This window comes from Procambarus clarkii, chromosome 68 (genome assembly GCF_040958095.1).
Source record: "Procambarus clarkii isolate CNS0578487 chromosome 68, FALCON_Pclarkii_2.0, whole genome shotgun sequence".
In the NCBI taxonomy this organism is placed as follows: domain Eukaryota; kingdom Metazoa; phylum Arthropoda; class Malacostraca; order Decapoda; family Cambaridae; genus Procambarus; species Procambarus clarkii.
The window spans coordinates 8,429,139-8,444,219 of record NC_091217.1 but is presented as its reverse complement, the minus strand read 5'-3'; the positions used below and the strand labels follow the sequence as shown (position 1 = coordinate 8,444,219).

General features: G+C 44.9%; 1 protein-coding gene across 12 annotated transcripts in view; it reads right to left on the bottom strand.

Moving 5' to 3' along the window:
* The window catches only part of LOC123774747 (heterogeneous nuclear ribonucleoprotein L), a 204,739-nt gene that overhangs the window by 149,339 nt on the left and 40,319 nt on the right, over positions 1–15,081 (bottom strand). The window lies entirely within an intron of this gene.

Here is a 15,081-nt window from a genome sequence, read left to right as displayed (position 1 = left end):
CCAGAAAAACATGTCATCAATAATTCACCACCAACACTTAAACATTAATATCCTTAAACTACATCCACGTTGAGTATTTTAAGGGAGACAAGTGTGCTGAAGTCCCACTAATGTTTTAATATCAATGTCGGAACAATGCCCACTAACAGTGTAGTTCAAGCTTAAGTTGTCATAGTGAGAATTTGAATATATCTAAAGATATCAGGAGCAGTTTCCGAGGTTTCCACTGAAGCAGAATCAGTTGCACACAATGCCACCCATGTACTCTGGCTCTGTCGTCCAGTAATTCTACCTCTGACGCCCCTCTTTCAATACACACATCTGGTTAAAAGGTTTCTTTTACCCTTTCGCATCTGGTTAAACCTGGGCGAGAGTAACAAGCCAACACAACGCTCGCAGAGGTAAACTATATCTTTGGAATAGATTAATTTCCCTAATACCGTCCTTAGTCAAGTATAAGTGAAATAATTCCACACTACGGAATTTTCACACGAAAATGAACCGAAAAATATTTAAATAACACTACTTAGCCACAACCTCTGGCAACTAAAACGCGCAATCTAACTATAATCGGATTATTATCCCCCCTAACTAGCAAGGAGCATCTCGTGATCAATGTTTATACTCCTTAAATAAACAAGCTGGGATTGTTTACCGTATGCTGCTTGGATGACAGCCTGTGATGCATACGCCAGCAGCCATGTCAGCAGCCTTGTCGAGCAAGCCTAGGCACCACCCTCGATCAGGGATTACCACATGCCTTACCTGCCACTGGCTTAAAACAATTTATAGCCAATTGTGGGGACAAACTGTAATCAAAATAATACAAAAGTACCTCACATAAGGAGAGTAGAACTCTCAGAACTCTTTCTAGGTATCCAAGTTTAAGTATGAACAACTGGGCCCCGTCTTCTCCCCAATACGACCCCACTATCATTTTTTTTAGTTCATTTTTTATCAATAACTAATTCAATTTTTCATCAATGATTTATATCTACTGCAATAAGAGTGCTTAATTTTACGCACGTACTTATGCCGCCAATGAACATCGGTCTATATTATTTATGTACAAACTTATCAACCTTGGCTAACGCACAGCTCCTGTGCCAGGTAAGTGCGACGGGCTCACCATAGCCCGTGCTGCTTGCAACTTATTGTTCCGAGTAGCTGAATCTAAAAGCACCACCACTTTAGCTAATACCTACATTAACACCACTCTGACATACAGGTGGCTTTGCCACACAGGCAATTACCCAAAACAGAACCCGTAAGTACAGAGTACTGGGCCATCTGTTAAATTGCCCCCCTTGTATAAGACAAAGTGAATATAAATAGATATTAAATATAAAGTATATAAATTTTAGGATAAAATTATCAAAGTTGATCACCATCTACTTGGTGATCAACCCCACAACACCAACATGGGGAACGTCATCTTCAAGGTCAGCAGTGACCCCAGGCACAGGAAACTGAACGCCCCCAAGGCAACTCGGGACACTGGGAGGGTCCAACAGGTAAGGATAAGCAAGACTTCTAGTAGAAAAAAACTCCCTCAGTCGGGCGAGGTGCAAACACTAACACGGAGGGAAATATTTACGAGATAGGGGTAAGTGTGCTAATTTCAACCTTCGGAATTGTAAATGCATTCCCATAGGTTGATGGAGCCCATCACGCGCCATAATCATCATTTGCAAGATTTATCAAACACTGCACTACCAGATGCTGACGGACGGTGTACACCACCTCGTAGCTGCCTGTACAAAATACCTGAATGTTTCACCTAACAGCATTACGGGCGTTCATGCCCGTGCCACCTCGAGGGTGGCTTAATCTTCATAAATCACCTAACAGCCGCTAATAACGTCCCACCGTCGTTAATGAACTAACGTCTTTAACTAACACCATCTTCGCAGGTCTCGCCACTTCACCTTATAAAACACTAACTGCTTGCGGGGGCACGCCAGCCTATTTTGCAGACCTTTTGCTATGGTGCAAGGAGGTCTGCCGCTTCCCCCCCACTTCCTGTGAGAGTGGGTAGCCACTCTTAAGACGAAGACTAAGCCAACGACTATCCTAGCACAGCATAAAGGTAAGTGTGGTCTAGTGAACACCTTCGTGCCGTTAGCCAGGCGTTAGCGAATCGGCGGCGGACCCCTCACCTTAAAACCTTACCTCCCACTCCCAACCTGCTGCTGGCAAAAAGATGAATGCCGTTACTGGCACTGATGCACCCCTCATGGTTTCAAAACGTCAAGAACACGATTAACTTAAAAGTGTCCTCTCCTAACAGACTAAGCCAGAGGACCCAAAACAGAAAATGGGACAGTGCGTCACTTCCGCGAGCCGCTTCCGTTTTCTAGTACAATTTTTGGCCTTAGTAACGCATACGTTCTTTGTAAGAGGACAGGTTGCACGCGAAGAAAATTAACGTCCACGTTTTTGCGGCTGCTCCGTGTTAAACGTTCACATCTGCTCACCCCTTTATTAAATTTGTGCAACAAACTGCTCAAGCGTGCCCGCTTAATTTTTTTATATCTTTTAAATAAACTAAGATATTTAAAGACTAAGTCATCCTTTTTGTTTAGGTTAATCCAATCATAACTAGCGAGAAATTGTTATCAAATCACAATTACTGCCACAGGGACTCTTGACATGTACTTTCGACAAGTCAATTATGCCGAGCTAAACATCGCCCAGTATGTTAACTGTAGATAATAATTATGGGCGACTGGGGGAGCCGGTGGCTGAGCAGACAGAACACTGGACGCGTGATCCCGGGCGCCGGCGAGAAACAATGGGCAGAGTTTCTTTCACCCTGATGCCCTGTTACCTAGCAGTAAATAGGTACCTGGGAGTTAGTCAGCTGTCACGGCCTGCTTCCTGGGGGGGTGGAGGCCTCGTCCTATCCACCACTGCACACTGGATGTGGAGGGCAGAAAGGGCGAGGGGGGGGGGTGAAGGGTAAAGATATCCATTGTTACACTAGCTCACCAGAAAGTTGCTTAGAATAGAGACTGAACATGTGTTGGTCATAAACAAAGTAATGATTTAACAATATAATTACAATTTTTAACTAGCTTATCAAGACTAACTTGCTAAGCCAAATGAATTTTGCGGTTCAGTCCCTGAGCTCATTATGTACCTCTTAACTCTTTCCACTACCACCTACTGGATGGCGGGCGAGCTAGAACTGTGCTAAATGAACTAAACTAAAACCTGTCTACCCGATATCTATTTCAGGCGTCACCGGCGACAAAGGAGAGTAACAAGGAACCAGAAGAGTACTAGGAGAGCTGGCAAGAAGGAAGGAGCAACAAGGAGAAAGTAAAATAACTGGCTTTTTCATGTTAATAAAAAAAGGAAAACAAATCTATCTTCGTGTCTACGGTTGCTCGGGGTGAATGAACCACCACTCTTCGCAAGCCTCAGTGTTTGGGAAAGTTCCTTCAACTGCCCGTCGGTAATTACGTCGTCTCTCACACACGCGCGCGCGCGCACACACGCACGCACGCGTACGTTATAAATGCACTAACAATAACTTTAGCTAATGACCGAACTAGTGTAAGGGAAGCAGGAAAAGTTGAAGAGGGGGAACAGGCAGTTGTATGGTTGCCTCCAGTGAGCGTTGCTCTGGGTCGAAGAGTTGTGTTCGTGCCGATGGTGAGGTTGGTTGGTTGGTAGCAGTGTGAGGGGCCCACAGTGCATGCGTGCAGGTCCTGGTGGCAGCGGGGTGTTCCACTTTAACCCCAGCGATGCCCAGGTACTTCACAATAGATCGATCATCCTGTTGTGCGCCAATGCAGGGGCACCAGGAAGAGGGGGGGGGGGGGGGGGGGGAGGCTCCGAGAACAGCTCTCGCTGAAAACAAGATTTGTCACACTCGGGGCATAGGCTACTTCGTGTCAAGAATAAAAAATTGATATTTCGACTTACGCGTTAACAGTGTGAAGCGTCAAACACTGCATTAGTCGTGGGGGGTTATTTAGGCACAGAGCTTTGTAGCGAGTTTCTTCACCTTCACCAGAGACCGATGAGAGTCGGTCGGCCGAGCGGACAGCACGCGGGATCCTGTGGTCCTGGGTTCGATCACAGGCACCGACGAGAAACAATGGGCAGAGTTTCTTTCACCCTATGCCCCTGTTACCTAGCAGTAAAATAGGTACCTGGGTGTTAGTCAGCTGTCACGGGCTGCTTCCTGGGGGTGGAGGCCTGGCCGAGGACCGGGCCGCAGGGACACTAAAAGCCCCGAAATCATCAAGATAACCTCATGCCTACAAACAAATTTAATTTATCGAGATTTGAATGACGTAAGTGCTCCAAAGGTGAGGGGTGTCTTATGGGGGGTTTTAATCAGAACTTTTATGACCACTAGGCAGTCTAGTCAAGGAAACCATTGTAGAAAAACTAAACCCCTCGTGGGTAAGGGTAAATCACGTTAGTGAGGGGTTGAGGACGAGACAGGGATGCCAGACTAAAGGGGAGGGAAGGGAGGTGGTGGGGTGGTGACAAATGGGTTGGGTAAAGAGCACTAAAAACTGCTCAACTCCATAATGAGCATCTTTACGAGAGGAGAAAAAACATTAAGGGTGCGTGAGGCAGGAGCAGGAGCGATATTAATACCCCCCGGGGGATCACTGGAGGCAGATCTCTACACCTTTCCCACCGCCTCTCACCTCCCTCCAGGTCGACTCCTCACCAACCAACATAACCCGCTCTAGCTCGTGTCGCCAGCCACCGACATCCACCACAGACGACGACACATTCTACACAACGTGTACCAAGGTAGCAAAGTAACAAGATGAAAGTGGGGGGCACAACCTTGTCATTCTATTAAGGTACCTGATCACACGAGAAGTACAAAGCCCAAACTGACGCTATTAACTATGTGAACTCTTGACTATAGGAAAAAAAAACACCCTCTCCCCTCACACACGACGACGACACGCACGCATGGTTTTCCGGGCCCTATATACAACGAAGGTGAGACCCACTCTTGAATATGCATCCCCAGCATTGAAACCGTACCTGAAAAGGACAAGGAGAAACTAGAAAAGGTCCAAAGATATGCAACGAGAATACTCCCGAGCTGAAGTGATGGAGTCATAAGACAGAATAAACCCTTCCCACACTGGAGGAAAGGAGCGACAGGGAGGACATCATAACAAAAACGTAAAGGGAATGGACAAAGGAGACTTGTTTAGTTAAGAGTAGCATTGTTTAAAGCTAGGAACACCAGAACCAGGAGTCACGGATTGAAACTAGAGACGCAAATGAGTCACACGTCAGAAAACGCTAATTTTCGGTGTTAAGAGCTGTCAATATGTGGAATAGGCTATATGAATAGACTAAGCTCGACTCTCAAGCACAACTAGTCGAGTACAAACGCACCAGCCCACCCACAAACGCACGCACTGGTCTAGGGTCTGGTTTAAAATTTCTTGCACCCGCAACAATTTAAATATTTTTTACAGACTCCACAATATGCAAGACCGGAGGGAATCTATACAAACCCACCACACTTAGGTACTACAATGCCACTAATTGTAGTACGCACGCATGTCCTGCCCTATACTGAGAAGACTTTGCAGGTTATCAAATGTAAATGGAACAATTCCACTATTAGAGCCGATGCAACAGCAGGCATCCCCTGACGAGAGCTTGTGCACTCCGGCTCCTTAGCAAGTGAGTGTAACTGTACTAGATAAGTGATAATATGAAGTCATGCGAAACGTTCAGAGCTGTATCCCACCTTCCCAGCCTGCACTACCCATGGCTGACTATGAATGCTTACCCAATACTGTATAGTACAGAACTTCACAATGTTAAAAGTACAAACTACATTGTTCACAACAGCTGAAATCTACTGCATTTCATTCAACACTATACAAAGCATGTTTAAATATATATTAAAGTCGTAAGAACAATGTTGACGACAAATTTCTATTACATTTGTCAATTGTATTCAACTTTAATTCTTGAAGTTAGTTGTAATGACCTCTGCAACCTCTTTAATAATGCCCACAAGACGGAGTTATTCTACTCCAAGCCCGGCTACAGGTCAGGCTTGAGCATCGTTTGACTAAGTCATTTGTCGACTGTAACAATAATGATAAGCATTAATTTCTAATTAAAGACTTTTTTTTTGCATGAACTAGGTGGAATCCTGTTGATGTACATTAGCATGATTTTTGTGGATTTATTTTATCTTTAGCAGGGTGTTGAGAGCCGTGTCACCAGCATTAGAGTAGAGGGTGGATGGGGGTTCCCACTGGCGGGGTTCCAACACTTACCTCTCATATCCTGTTGCCACACCCAATATTTGACCCGCTCTGCTGCTATCACCCCTCCACGAACCCATATACAAAGAACTGGTCAATATACGTCTGGTCTTGTATTGCCAGCCCCCGTGTTTACCTTGTTGCCGCTATTTATACTTGCACCCTCGTGTCGGTGCTACATAGTCGTAATGGTTTAGCGCTTTCTCAAGTTTCCTTCCCTTGTACCCTCGTCAACCACAAGTACCCTTCCCTTGTACCCTAGTCAAGCTTGAGTGTACCCTCGTTTACCAAGCTTCACTTGTACCCTCGTCTACCTTGAGTACCCTTATCAGACCCGTCGCAGGTGCCGATATGCACCAGAAAAACCGTGAAAATTACGAGTCAAATCCACCCAGCTGAATTTTAATCCTTGGCTTTGACATTCTTGCACATTACCAACTTTCACGTCACTGGAGTAACAACAAATGTGATGAAAGTAACTTGTGGCCCTCGGGCGAAACGGGGAGTTTCATTCTATAAAATGTCACAATGGAAAGTGGGGAAAGTGTCCAGCAACATAAAATCTTATGAATGAATGGGATCAGTCACGATGTGGTCGAACAGAAAAGCAGAGATACAGACAAAGAGACACACACACTGGCCTTGCTGCTGAGTGGACGTCACTTGGTGTCCACCCGGAGCCCGTAGTCCTGATGACCTGGGTTCGATTCCCGGGAGAGGCAGAAACAAATAGGCAGTTTCTTTCACACTGATGCCCCAGTTTATCTAGCAGCAAATAGGTACCTGGGAGTTAGATGGCTGCTTCCTTGGAGGGAGGGGGAGGGGAAAGATTCCAAGAGCTAAAAGCTCGATTCTGAAGACAAATAGTAAACACACCCACACACACACAGATGGACATTCAACATCATGTCAAACAGAATGAGAAGAGTAACAGCCAAACAATATGAAGTCCAAGGACAGTGCAAAGCTCTGTACCTCAGGGCACAGTCCTTGTACCACTGCATTTTCTTACTCTCACATTACTGACAAAACTACAAATCACAGCTCCGAGTCATCTTTTGCAGATGACAGAAGAAACAGCATTATTATTACTGCTGTAGAAGACATTGAAAACCTACGAGCTGATAATAGTTTCGATTAGGCAGCAGAAAATGACTTAAAAGTGATAAAATCAAGGTACTAAGGTATGAAAAACACAAGACCTTAAAAAAAATACAGGATACAAGACAACCATTCCTACTCATAGTAGGAATGATTTATACACGTTACAAATAAAAGCTAATTCAAGCAGATACACTAACGCATTCCTCGCTAGGATATCTTCATACCAGGGCTGGCTACCTTATTACTTGAAACATATTAACAAGAGAACGAAGACATTAACCTTAAATACAAGGAGTGCCAGTTTTAAGAAAAATTCTCAACATGAAGTGGCAACATTATAAAGCATAGAACTCGAACAAATCCACAAGGGCCGTGACGAGGATTCGAACCTGCGTAAAGGAGCATCCCAGACATTCTCTGTGTGTAATGATGTAAGGGCGAAGAGGGAGAACGGCCTATTGACATTGCTCGGGTGCAGGGGGGAGTTGTGTAAAAGCCTGGTTTGTGGATCCAGTTAGTTCAGTAGAACTTCGGTTTCAACTCTTTTTCCCTGTCGTAGCTCAGTCGATTAAGGCAGTGTCTGGGATGCTCCCGGACGCAGGTTGGAATCCTCGTCACGGCCCTTGTGGATTTGTTCATTTGCTGCATCACGTTAGTGTGATCTCTATGTGTAAGCATAGAACTCCTAGGGAGAAACCCTCTATGTAAAATTTAGAGCAGACCTAATAATATAAATAATATACTGTATATAAATAGACAAGGGAGGGAGGGAGGGACAATAACACTGAAAGAAAACTGTAAAGGCATCCAGTAAAATGCCAACGATCGTTTCCTGTCGGGGTGTCGATCGCCACCCCCCCCCACCCCCCACCCCAGGACAACGACGCTGCCACCGTACATCACTACCCCCTCCCCGGTCTCCCACTGACCTCACTCTTATATTAAAAAGAAAAAAGCATGTATCCATTATTTCATTTTTTTAACTAGATGAATAAAACAACCATCACGAAATCTGAACTTTAAAATATAATTTTAATGTGGTTCCTTGCTGGCATTTACTAAATCCAGCTACTGCGTACACTGAGCATTAAGTCTTCCTGCATTCATGTTATCTAACTTTATCACCAGGGGAAGAAGACAATGGGCAAGGTACTTCAACAATAGGTTGTGGCGGCCTGAGGCAGCACAAGAGGTACACGCCCACAAGAGGAAGGGGAGCAGACAGGAGAAAGCAGGCGAGGCGGGGATGGCGATGGGGTGCGTGGGGTAAGGTCTGGTGGACACACGTGTAAGATGACGAGGGTACGTGGAAAGAAAGATCCCAAATGTCGGCCAATCCCTCTTATAAATTACGACAATTCCCAAATGTAAATAGAAGGGTACAGTTGCACCTCCACAGATCTCTAGTATAAGCATTATTAATACTGGATACTGGTAATGGCTCCAAAGGGCCACCACTTACGGGCTATTCATGCCCGTGCCACCTTTTGGGTGGCTTAATCTTCATCAATCAATCAAATGTAAATAAAACGCAAAGGGATTTGGGGAAAAAGCTGTAGGCAATGTTTGACAACGGTAGAAAATATGCAACTTGCAACAGTTCAGTCAGAAGGTGATGTCCATTCGTCTTATAGTCCAAGGCCCCTGCCAACATGCAATAATGATTTCGCCCAGACTCTCAATCCAAGCAACAATCTTAAATCACACAAGTAAATTATTTTGAACAATATTTAGTATTCACATTATACGAAATTCTACCGTCCTCATTTTGCCCATGGTACTGTAAGACGGGTGAGGGGCTGGAGGACAGACGATGGGTTGGGGGACGGGCTGAATACGGACAGACCCAGGCCAGGCGTGAATAAGCAAGAAGCAGACGATGAACAGGGAGACCTAGACAAACAGGTTTGAAAAGTGGGAGACCAACTTTAAAGCTTTCAGGACGCACATCATTCGCCTAAACATGTTAACTTAAGATTAAAAAAAAAGTTGACCGGTCAATACGGGTGGAACCAAAAATTGGAAGACATCATTCTTGAGTTATGAGCAATAAGAATGCAGGAAAGTATCAGTAGCACGTATAGGCAACATTATAAAGGTTCAAGGCTGATCAAGTAACTTGTGACTTTATAGTTTTTTACCCTGCTATCGCCAAGTAACTTTCTCGGGACAATTCAAACATTGTCTGCATATAATGAGTTTTGCATGTACTAGTTTAACGCAAGCTTATTCTGAACACAGCACGCTGCATCATTATCTACAGTCTTCCATCTCGTATTTAGCAAGTTTATGTTACCGAATCTTAATATATTTACCACATTATACGTGGAGCTTAATCCTGTGCAGGTAAGTCTTCAATATGCAGACCACCTTATATTTCCACCATACGTACTATAACCTGCAGCTATTATAATCTGGAATATGAACTTCGTCAATCAAGAAAATCTCTGGTATGAGTTTGTCAATAGTAGTAAGTTTCCTTTGCTATCGAGGAAGCCATATATGAAATAAAATACTTTTCGGGAGATCTTTTATGCCGGCAAAAGTAAATCAAGCCACTTTTTAAATTATATTTAAAGTCAATTTTCTTCTTTTGTAGGTCCATTACTGCAATACCTCGCTCCAAGGCGAGCGGGAGTTTTGTATATTGGAGCTGCAGCTCTGTTGCAGAGCAATATTTTAAACTGGCGTGCAAGATTTATTTTGCAGGTTTCAATATCATGCATTCCTATAGTTATCATGGGGGGTTTCAGATATCGTCAGCCCAAAGATTTTCTGCGCAATAATTTGGGTGCAAATACGTGGGCAGAGGTACCTCGGGTGGAGTCGGTTCTGGGGGAAATGGTGAGTGAAGCGTAGCGTACACCCAGGTAGTGAGTGAGGGGGTGGGCGTTGGTGCGCGCGTGGGGGTGGCCTAGAATGACTCTCCTGCCTTCATAAGGCCCATAAATGTCACACCCCCACCCTCCCTCCACCCCACATTAAGGGGGTTGCTCCCCCTTAGCTTGTATAATCCCGCAGTTCTCTCTAATTTATGCAGTCTTGCAAAGGTTAAAAAAAAAACTTGATATACTGTTATTGAAATTGGTGAAAAGTAAATGTACCGAGGAAAATATAGGCGACCCCCAGGCACCGTAGAGCTGTAGCCCCTGTGACGGTGAGCCCATCAGAGGGAGCTGGTGGCCGTGCAGCTGGTCCCAGGATGCCTTACCCCACACGCTCCTAGGACGTCATTTTTCCCGGGCTATCACTCCCACATTTTTATGGGTTGTAAAATTTAACTCGAGCACCGGGATTCGCTTTTTTTTTTTGGGGGGGGGGGGGGGATCCTAGACTTTCATCTAGATTGGATGTGTACATGCAGTTATAGTGCAAATCAATTCTATATATAATTTATGTTTTTCCGAGCTACTATGAAATAATAGGAGTTTATATTCAAGCCTAGCTACTTCCCTGCTATTGCATCAGCCGTAGTTACTAACTACGTTTGATTTTTATTAATTTAATGCCAAGAAATCCAAAATACACCAACAGTATAAAACATTTTAAGTAGGGTTGGAAGTAGCAGCAAGCTACGGCGTAGCAGGATGTAGGAAGGGGAACATGGAGAGGGGGAGGCAGAGGGGTGAGCTAGCACCAGCGATGGTTAAGAGGAGGGAAGCGCGGCGTTCAGTGGTACGAGGGGGAGAGGTGGAGTGGGGATGGGGCGGCCGAGCTGGGAAGGGGGCAACTCACAGAGTTGAGGGGTGGGGGGGTTGAGTAATACTAAGGGAGAGGGAGTGCAGGGGGGTTGTTGAACGATGAGGTAGCCGCGTTCTGCTCCTCTGCCGCATGCTGGAGGTGGGGGGGGGGGCGGAGACAACCCCCCACACATTTGGTGGTGCTAATATGGCGGCCACCATTTACACCCGCTGTCTAGTTGCCGGTAACTGGGCCGCACAAGGCAACAACTCTCGCCGCGTTTGACTGCTCTAATGAAAGGTCCGTACATTTAATAAACCTACAGTTTAGCCCCGACACGCGTTCAGCTATTTAAACAATAAAATTGTAAGTGAACATATTGAGTGTTATTTTTCAACACAATGGTCAAATACTGCTACTAGAGATAAAAGATTCATTTATGAACATATTAGTCAAGTGAAGGGATGAGTCCAGCTGGTTTTCTTCCAATTATGGAGGAAGGGGTTGTTCAAGTAGCTCAAGACGCTGTTTAAGCTAATTTTGCAGCCTAGTCATACCTTGAGATTATCTTTATTAGATTATAAGGATAGATTATCTTTATTATTGAGATTATACCTAATTTGCTCTCATATCCACCCGTCCTCTCGCATAGCACATCGCATTTTGACCTCTAAATCTCATGAAGGAAAAAACTAAAGTACCTACAGCCTATCCCTCGAGAGGATAGGCTGCTTTCACACCACCCATCCCTGCCGTACATATCGACCTGAAGCAATCACTTGTGCCCCCCGTCAGCCTGGCCTCCATGATAGGACGGTTGAGTCTAGAGATGCAGCGTCAGCTGGTAAGGACGGTGATGGTAACCATAGTAACGCCTCGCGCTTCTATTTACATTCATCCCAACGGCACCTATGTGGAGCAGACACCCGTGAGGAACAGGGAGGGGGGAGAGGAACAGGGAGGGAAAGGAAGAGGGAGGGAGGGAAAGGAAGAGGGAGGGAGGGAAAGGAAGAGGGAGGGAGGGAAAGGAAGAGGGAGGGAGGGAAAGGAAGAGGGAGGGAGGGAAAGGAAGAGGGAGGGAGGGAAAGGAAGAGGGAGGGAGGGAAAGGAAGAGGGAGGGAGGGAAAGGAAGAGGGAGGGGGAAGAGGGAGGGAAAGGAACAGGGAGAGGGAGGGAGGGAAAGGAACAGGGAGGGGGGGAGAGGAACAGGGAGGGGAAAAGAATTCGAGACTACGAGAAGGTGGGTGGAGAGAGCAAATGATTTTCATCCCACGATGGCAGTAACATCGAAAATCACACTCCATACGAGTGGCTCCGCCGCGGCAAACCAGCCTTTGCGGCGGCAGGTCACGCCATAGCGAAAATCTTTGGTGCTACTCTCATCGCAACAATTATAGTTTAATACTTTTTAAAATGATTTTAGTAGCATAATCGAAAAGTGTATTCACGTTAACAGTTACGAAGCCGTATCCATTTAGAACTAATGAATTTAAATGTTTACAGTAAAATAGGATTCTGTTCTGTATCAACTAACGCATATTCAATGTCATGCACTTTTATATTACATTCGGTAAATTCTCTAAATTATGACCCTGCTTATGTGATAATAAAAAATGTTTAACATTTTCTATGGTAAATTACAAGGACAACCTCAAGCCTGAAGCTCTTTTGGTAACCATGAAAATCAATGCATTTTGGAACGAATGCATACCCGAGGATTTTCCTATCCTGGCGGCCTTGCCTGGGTCCTGGCCTCCCTGGACCCTCACAACCAGTATAGTCTCGCAACTTCTGCAGGATAGTCTCTCCTCTTTAAGGCTTTTTTTTTACCTTTGTCTTATTTCGTGTGACACTGCCGTTTTGAATCATATTAGCCCATATAATTTTATTTACACACTATGAACGATAACACCTGCTCATTTTAGAATATATATAATTTCCAGCAGGTAGCAATGTTAAAAATTTAAAAACGTTGTGCTAAGGTCAATATTTTCCAGCATGTGGGGTTGAGTGTTTTATGGGGCCTTGGCAACTGCCCTGATTTATGTAGCCAAAGTACGGATTACATTATCTAATTTTATCTTAAGCATACTATGAAGTGGCTTCGGTTATCAACCAGTTAACGCTCCATCCCCTCCAACTACCGCCACCAAGACCTTAACCCAAATTAGTTGGATCACTCCAGTTGAACCTCTGAGTACGCCACACTCCAGTCTGCCCTTATAGACGCTGCTAGTCCACCAACCTTCACGCTACACACGCTACAATCTATCTGGCCTTTGGTAGTCTCACTCATACGCTCCATAATTCTGGCGCCTGCACCATTACCCAAATGTGGGCCATTTTTCTCAGACCTCTTACCCTTCGGTCCATTTGCGTATAAATTAACGAAATAAAAGAGTTTCAGGCAGCTTTATTCCGGAACTAAACCCACCGAAATCCTCTTTCCTAAACTTTTACCTATAACCTGTTTCGGGATATGTACTACTACCACAGCTGTGCCGAAGGCAGGGCTTTAAAAACACTTCTGGGCCTTTTGAGCAGCCACGAACATACATAATCCTATTTGATGATGGTTCGGCGTTCACTTAATCCAGAGACCAAGTTTCTTCTTGTTCATGGTCTGACTTTTCTTCAAAATCTACACACACACACACACACACACCAAGACGACGTCGTCCTCCCACCCCAGCCCCCCAGGAGAGCAACAGCAGCGGGACCCGACAGACATTCCGCCAATCGATGTCATCAAACCCATAGCAGTCTAATAGCGCGAGGCCAGATATTGGTGACCCTCGTTCAAAGCGAGTGTAGTGCCAATCAGGTAGAGTATTGGTACACAATGTGAGTAATGAGAGCAGCGACGGCTGTTCATATATTTTTTGTTGATAAATAACACTTGTGGGCTCCAAACCTAATCATAAAAACGTAATTGAACATTCTCATCGGCGCACATGTACACGCCAAAATTACTCTGTTATCCATATTACATCTTCCTCTAGTCCACCTAGTGGAACTATATGCAGGCGATGAGAAGATCGACTTGAGAATGATCCAGGACGGACCGAAACGTCGTCGTCCCTTCACCTTAGCAGGTTTATTAGGCATGATTTGCATCCCTAAAATACATGGTTATCTTAAATCCACAAGGGCCGTGATGAGGGTTCGAACCTACGCCCGAGAGGATCCCAGACGCGCCTTAATCGACTGTGCTACGACATGGTAAAAATTCCTCTGACGTAGGTTAGAACCCTCATCACGACCCTTGTGGATTTGTTCGTTTGTTCCATCACGCTATTGTATCTGTACACGGTTATCTTTTTTTTACTCACCTAATTTTAACAATGTGCAACTAGTATTTGTCATACTATTCTTGTAAAGTACTTTACGGGGAAATGGATGGATGTCGGTGACATCTGTAGTTCAATACCTCCCAAATTTCGTTTACAATGGTACCAAATTTGCTGTCTTTCCAGCGACTGTGTAACTCGCCCCTCCTCGGTAATGTCATTCACCGACGATACACCCCCATCTTCCCTCCACTGTGATGCTTCCAAGGCCATATTCTGCTTCTTGTTAAGAGTATTGCCTTACAGGAGGCCTGGTCGAGGACCGGGTCGGGGGGATACTAAACCACAAAATCATCACAAGGTAACCACAAGGTAAGGTAAGTATGGCACGCAGTTACTCCAGTGTGTTAAGTTTGTGATACCCTTCTGAATGGTGTCAAAAGGTATTTCTGGCAATCCAGGAAGATAAATGACTTCCTTTCTGAACCCGTATTGCAACCATCACAAAAACCTGCCCAATAGCCTCCACCAGATTAATTGATCTAGGATCTTGCAGGGTATAACATGTCAACAATAGGGATCCCCAGGTTGAATACGAACTATCCAAAATCCGGCGGCAACAATAAAATAAAAAATATCTAAATATCATTGACACCACAACTGCGTTACCGGTGGAATGGGTGTGGGGGAACCATCAGTGTGCGCGAGTGTACTTCCTCCTCCCTATC